At 42.3% G+C, this 7,292-nt stretch overlaps 1 non-coding gene across 1 annotated transcript; it reads right to left on the reverse strand.

Moving 5' to 3' along the window:
• Window positions 1-6,903: 6,903 nt before the first annotated feature.
• Window positions 6,904-7,037, reverse strand: LOC142457573 (small nucleolar RNA SNORA5). Its single transcript, XR_012786284.1, has one exon. It is a non-coding gene; the product is annotated as a small nucleolar RNA SNORA5 (small nucleolar RNA).
• Window positions 7,038-7,292: the final 255 nt, after the last annotated feature.

Below are 7,292 nucleotides of genomic sequence, written 5' to 3' on the forward strand. Positions count from 1 at the left end.
GGGGAAAATGGCACCATAGATGAGCCAAGTTGACACATAGCATTGACCATCACATAAGTCTAAGCCAAAGATGATCAGTCCAAATTTATGACATAGGCACAAGTTTCCCATTATATATGAAGGACAATATATAATTTTATACATGAAAGTGACATTAGAAATGTTATGAAACAAGAGCAAGATGAAGCATGACAATGGATAAAAGAAATTATAGACTTGAAAGAAATTTTTGAAAGAGACTAAAGATCAGACTACAGCACATCTTGTGGGAGAAGAGGGATTCCGTAGACAGTGTTAAAATTTGCAGTGCAAGTGTTAGGAAATTGAGACACTTGTGGTTCAGTGATAGACCTTTCATCTTTTATGCAGAAAATCGAGGTTTATTCCAGACCAATACACTTCATGCAGAGCCACCACCCATTCGTCAGTGAAGATTCGTGACATGGAACATGTGGAGCTTCCAAATTCAGATGGACTAGGAAGAACAAAAGCCTGGTGACCTGCTTCTCAAGTCAGCCAACCAAAGTTCCAGAGCTCACAGTGGCATGATCTGCCATCCATCATGGGGATGACACGGGACCAGGCAGCATTTTGCTTCATAGTACATGGGGTCATCATGAGTTAAAGGTAAATCTTATGACAGCTAATAGCAATACCAAACAAATCTGCCTTGGAAGGACAGAGCGCTCCTGAGAGGCTTACATACTTTGGACATGTTTTCAGGAGAGAGCGGTGCCTGAAGAAGGACAGCATGTTTGGTAAAGCAAAGGGGCAATGAAAAAGGGGAAGGTGCTCTACAAGACGGATTGACACCGTGGCTACAAGAATGGGCTCAAACGATTGTGAAGATGGCCCAGGATCGTGCAGCCTGCCATCCTGCTGTGCTTAAGGACGCTATGAGTCAGAACTAACTTGATGTCACCTAACAGCAAGAGTCCCAATCAAATGTCTGTCTGCCATCCCTTCTACATTGTCACCACTCTTTCAGGGGTCAAGACCTCCTACTCTTTGCTGTGTGGGGTTAACCAGATGAAGCTTTACTGAGCGGCTTGGTTGTACATTCAACAACTCGTTCATATTTTGTTTATCTCATTGGTTGCTGTGCCCACCATTAAACATCATTTCACTTCCTCTCTGTGTCCTTCTGCATGCCTTCTTCTTTGTAACCCTTCAGAACTGGATTTTTGGGGAAATACTGCCCTTTTGAAAATGGTCTCTTAGCCAAGGAAGGTTTGCTTCCCTAGGGCTATGGCTTCCCTGTCTATTGCTTGGCTCTATCGTTTTGCCTGGATTCACAATCAGTACTCAGAAGAGCAGCAGGCAACAGAAAGAACAGTCAAGAACAGTCTCTTTTTTGGGGCAAATTTGGTGCCATGACCTCTTTATAGTGTCCGAAAGCAAGGGTTCCACTTTAAGGATGCAGGTGCTCCTGATCCGAGTCAGGATATCTTCATTCCCCGCATGAGCGTGTGAACGTTACACAATGAATAGGGAAGACCAAGGAAGCCTGGAAGCATCTGAATGACAGTGCTAATGAAGGATATGGGAAGTACTGTGGACTGACGAAAGAACCAACAAGTCTGCCGTGGACTAAGTACAGTCAGAATGCTTCCTAGAAGAGAGAAAGGCGAGAGTTTGTCTCACTCACTTTGGATACACCACCGGGACAAAACCAGATCCTGGCAAAGGACATCACCGTCGGGTAAGTAGGAGACAGTGTAAACAGGAAGCCCCTCAATGAAGTGGATCGACACGGTGGCTGCCAGCAGTGGACTGGAACATAGCAACCGTTCGGAGGTGGCACAGGTGTGGCAGGGTTTCGCTGGTTGCACATTGCAACTGCTACAAGTTGGTGCGGCCTTTTCAGCATTTCCCCGCAGCTGTGTCGTGGGGGTGAAAGGGCAATAGAGGGAGGTGTGTTCCAGTCCTGGGAGTCCATGAGTCTATCTGACCAGTGGATGTTGTTAGGTGCCAGGGAGTGTGTTCTGACTCATAGCCACCACATGCACAACCGAACAAAACATTGTCTGGCCACATGCTAGCTTCACAATTGTTGTCCTTGAGCTTGCTGTGGTGTCAGTCCATTTCCTTGAGGGGCCTGCTCTTTCTCGTTGACACTACTGTACCTAACAGGATGTCCTCTTATAGGGACCGGTCTCTCTGGACAACACATGTCCGAAGTATGTGAGAGGAAGTCCTATTGCCCTTGCCATGAAGGAACATTCTGGTTGTAGTTCTACCCAGACAGACTTGTTTTTCTTTGGACGAATTTTCAATGTGCTTCTCTGCACCACAGTCTCAGTGGTTGGCTTCTTCTTCTGTCTTCTTTATTGCGCCCAACTTTTACATGCCTATGAAATGAGTGAAAATACCACGGCTTGGGTCAGATGCACCTTAGTCCTTTAACTAACATCCTTGCTTTTCCACACTCAATTCTTCTTTTCATCTCTTGACTGCTGCTTCCATGGGTATTGATTGGGGATTTAATCTTTAACATGGATTGCAATTCAATGTAAAGAAAACCAAAATCCTCACAACTGGACCAATAGATAGCATCTGACCAGTAAGCTTGTTCTTTTTATGGTTTTGATTTTTAAAAAAAATCATTTTATTGGGGGCTCCAACAGCTCTTATCACAATCCATCCATACATCCATTGTGTCAAGCACATTTGTACACATGTTGCCATCATCATTTAAAAAACATTTTCATTCTACTTGAACCCTTGTTATCGGCTCCTCTTTTTTTCCCTCCCTCCCTCCCTCCCTCCCTCCCTCCCTCCCTCCCTCCCTCATGAACCCTTGATAATTTATAAATTACCATATATACTCAAGTATAAGCACATTTCAGCACATTTTTTATACTGAAAAAGCCCCTCAGTTTTTGTGGTAAAATTAGGTGCCTCGGCTTTTACTTGAGTATATACATAATTTTTTTTCATGTCTTACACTGACTGATGTCTCCCTTGACCCACTTTTCTGTTTTCTGTCCCCATGGTAGGGGGTTATATGTAGATCATTGTGATTGGACCCCCCCTTTCTCTCCGCACCTTCCCCTTCCCCTCCTGGTATCGATACTCTCAATATCAGTCCTGAGGTGTTTATCTGTCCTGAATTCCCTGTGCTTCTAGCTCTTATCTGTACTCATGCACATGCTCCAGTCTAGTCAAATTTGGAAGGTAGAATTGGGGCCATGATAATGGGGGAAGAGGACATTAAAGAGATAGAGGAAAGGTGTATGTTTCATCAGTGCTATACAGCACCCTGACTGGCTCATATCTTCCTTGTGACCCTTGTGTAAGGGGATGTCCAATTGTCTACAGATGGGTTTAGGGTCTCCACTCGACACTCCCTCTCATTCACATTGATGTGGTTTTTTTTTTTTTGTCTGGGTCTTCGATGCCTGATACTTGATCCCATCGATACCTCATGACCACACAGGCTGGTGTGCTTCTTCCATGTGGGCTTTGGTGCTTTTGGTTTCAAATTTTATTCCATATTTTCCCCCACTCTATCCAGGATTTTCTAATGTGATCCGTTTAAGAGCAGTTTGTAATGGTAGTTAGTCACTTTTTGTTCTTCTGAACTCCAAGTTGTGGAGGCTGGTGTTCATGTGGTCCCTTTGTCCATGGCACTATGGGTTCCCATGTGTCTTTAATGTCTTCACTTGTCTTTGCTCCAGATGGGAAGAGGTCAAGAGTTGTACCTTAGATGACCAATCACTAGCATTGAAGGCCCTAGCAGCTACTCGCCAAAGTGGGATGTAAACAAGTGTCTCTGTGAATGCTATGCCAATTGACCTTGGTTTCCCCTCAGACTGTGGTGCTGAGTTCATAGGCCCAATAACTTATTTTCTCAAGGTGTATACTTATGTATAAGTTGTCATAACTTTGTATCCTGTGTGGTCCACCCTATTCATGGGTAGATTTGTAGCATAGGTAAATGCACACGCAGAAACATTCTCTGGCAAACGTGTATGTCTATTCTCTGTCAGACCTACCCTTCAAGTCCATCATTCACTTACAGATCACCACTGGGGTAGGATTGTGTATATAACAGTATTTACCTTTGTTGCTTTTAATGCGTTCACTCCTGTCACTGTCTTCTCCTGCCTCTGTCATGTGTTACTGACCCCCCTCTTGTTGTATATTACTGTTTCCTTCACCCACATTAATACACATCTACCCTCTAGCCAGTGACCCCTTTCCCTTCCCATCCCTGATAACCATTGAAGCATGTCTCTTTTTGTGTGGAAAACTTTTCCTGGCTGTACTTCCTTCAAAACAAATTGGTTCTCCTGACAGCCCACCGTGCTGTCAATAGTGTGAGCCACCAACTTAATTCAAAGGCATTCTTTCTTCTTTGATATTCCTTATCCACGGACCAGCTGTCATGAGAACATGCGGCAATTCACAGACCTGGACTGGAGCACCTTCGTCCTAAAAGAGGCACCTTTGCTTCTTTAAACTTTAAAGAGGTCTTGGGCCGCAGATTCACCCACTGTCATAGGGTGTTGGGTTCTTGACTGCTGGTTCCCCGAGTGTTGTATTTCCAAGTAAAATGAACTCGGAGGCAACTCCAGCCTTTTCCCACTTATTATGATGCTGTCTATGGGCTAAGTGGTAAGGAGCGTGTTCCTTTTCCTTATGCTACAGTATAATCCATATAGAAAGGTCTAATCTTTCATTTTCTGCATTGCCTTCTGATGCTAACATAGTAGTTCTTTCTGAAATCTGTAACCTTGGCCTTCTCCTTTTTTTCTCTCTACTATTGTTATTTAGTATCATCTCATTGCTTCTTGAGACAGTAGACAATGTATTAGTCTCTTTCTTTCTAGTCTCACTCCTACAGTAACTATATCCTCTGAGCTACTTCTATGGTTGTCTTTCTGAAATCAAATTTGAACTAGTTCTAGCAACAAGGTCTGCTAGCCGAATGCGGCTCCTGCATACAAAGGGGCTTCAAAAAGCTACTTGAAATTTTTGATTGACTTTTCATTCTGTTTTCCACAAGCATTTTGAAGCCCTCTTATATGACAAACACAAAGACATATTGAGTAATACGTGGCACAGGCAAGTTTAATATATGTTCTTTATTGAAGAATGATGCTGAAAATACACCGGATCCTAATCTACTTGCTCCCTATAAGCAAAGAGAATAAGCAAGCAAGCGCGGATTCTCGAAGCAATAATATTTTGCTTATGTGATTGAATGACTGTCATTACTGGCCATCAAGTAAGTTCTGGCTCAGGGAGGCCCCCTGTGTGAGAGGACAGAACTGTTCCATAGGGTTTTCTTGCCTGTAATCTGAACAAAAGTTGATCATCAAGTATTTTATCCATAGTGCCGCTTCAGGATGAGTGCAAACAGCTAACTTTCAGCTTCTAGGTTAATGGTCCAGTGAAACTTAGCACCACCTTAAAAAAAAAAAAAGAAAGGAAGAAGGAAACTCACTCCCATTAAGTGAGTTCTGACCCATTGAAACCCTGTAGGACAGAGGATTCTGAGGCTGCAAATTGTTTTTAGAAACAGAAAGTCTCATCTTTCTTCCTCAACGTGGCTGGTGGCTCCGTACTGCTGACCTTGTGATTAATAACCCAACAACACCGTCAGATCCACCTGAGGACCTTATAAGATTGACTTTTCTGTTCAGTGTAATGAAGTTGATGCGGACTCATCCTGGTTCAACAGGACAGGGTAGAACTTCTCCACTTCCTCGGCTCTATTATTTATGGAAGCAGACTGCCAGACATTCCCCCATGGAGCTGCTGGGAGCATTCAGACTATCTGTTGGACAGCAGCTAGAAAAAAATCATTTCCCAGTCTGGCTATTAGATATTCCCAAGCATAACGGCTAATTACTGGCCAGTCACCCTAAGGAAAGTGTTGTTTGCTTTGTAGCTCCATGCATATAGCCATAAATAAAGGAGTCTGTCCAGATGTATCTGAAAAGTTATTTTTAAAAGGAGAGAGAATATGAGTTGCATACATATGAAATATACATAAGATATTTAATAGAGTTCCAAAGATGTCAGAAGACTTACAAGGCAAGAAAAAACTTGAGAGGAAATCCAAATGAGGGAAATTGAGGCACTGCTCCCATTGTTCCCACTGCCATTGAGGAGAATCGGGTGCATACTGGTTCGGTGTCGGATTCCCAAGACTGTAACTCATTATCAGAGCCAATAGTCCTAGCTTTCTCCTGAGGCATGGTTGATGAGTTTGCACCACTGACCTGTGTTTAAAAGGCCAATTCCTAACCCACAGCACCACTAGGAAGAGGAAATGATAGGAAGAAGTGACGCTGCATAAGATCAGGTTCCAAGACCCACCAATAGGGACTGACCCCAGGACCTGAAACCAGAAAGGAGATACCATTATTGCTGGAAATACCATGTGGACCTGAAAGAGAAAAGATGAAATGTTGTAAGATCTAAAGCCAGTTTCTAAAATATTTTGGAATATAGCATTTGAAAGAAGCAACCTCTGCGATACAGCCTAGGGCTGATAAAGGACAATGAACAGGTCAAAGAATCAGCCCAATATCATCCTCCATCATCTTCTTATGCCTTCATCTTAAACACAAAAATGACCCAGGATATAAGACAATTTGAACAATGTTAAAACCAGAAAAAAAAAGGAAGTAAATTATGATTCTCTCCTCAAAGGAGGTTTGAGATGTTATTGCATGCATAATAAATATATTGCTATAAAACAATAAAAATAAAAAATATAGCGCATAGATATGAAAGATGATTATTAAAATAAAATAAAATTTTAGGCCAAGGAGTTATAAACTACATAGAGAATTAACTGAGGAAGGAATTCAGAAAAAGAATATTGAAAATGGGAGCAAGAATGTGTTCAAAGACAATTTAATTTTCTTTCCTTTTTTTCCCTTTACTTGATATGCGTAATAACATGTGCACCTGTGGTCCAGAGGAAAGGAACAGGGCCCTGAGTGACAGTGTTTCTATGGCAGCCTTTTGGACCAGTGTCTGGCATGGGTGGGACAGGCACTGGATTTGACGTGACTGCACAAGGATAACTTCTAGAATGAAAGGACTCTAAGAGGGTCCTGCAGATCCTACGACTCACTTGCCAGATCTATTAGACCTACTAAGTGCCCAGCACAATAAAAAAAAAAAGCAAAGCAAAGCAACTCTGATGAGATTTATCAAAGAAAAAGACTAGGAAAGTTTTAATAATTTTTACTATCATAATAAAGAATGAGAATCAGACTGAAAATGGTGTCTTATCAGTAGCACTCTATTATCAAAGGCAATTAATTAAA

The sequence above is a fragment of the Tenrec ecaudatus genome, chromosome 9 (assembly GCF_050624435.1).
Source record: "Tenrec ecaudatus isolate mTenEca1 chromosome 9, mTenEca1.hap1, whole genome shotgun sequence".
Classification (NCBI taxonomy): domain Eukaryota; kingdom Metazoa; phylum Chordata; class Mammalia; order Afrosoricida; family Tenrecidae; genus Tenrec; species Tenrec ecaudatus.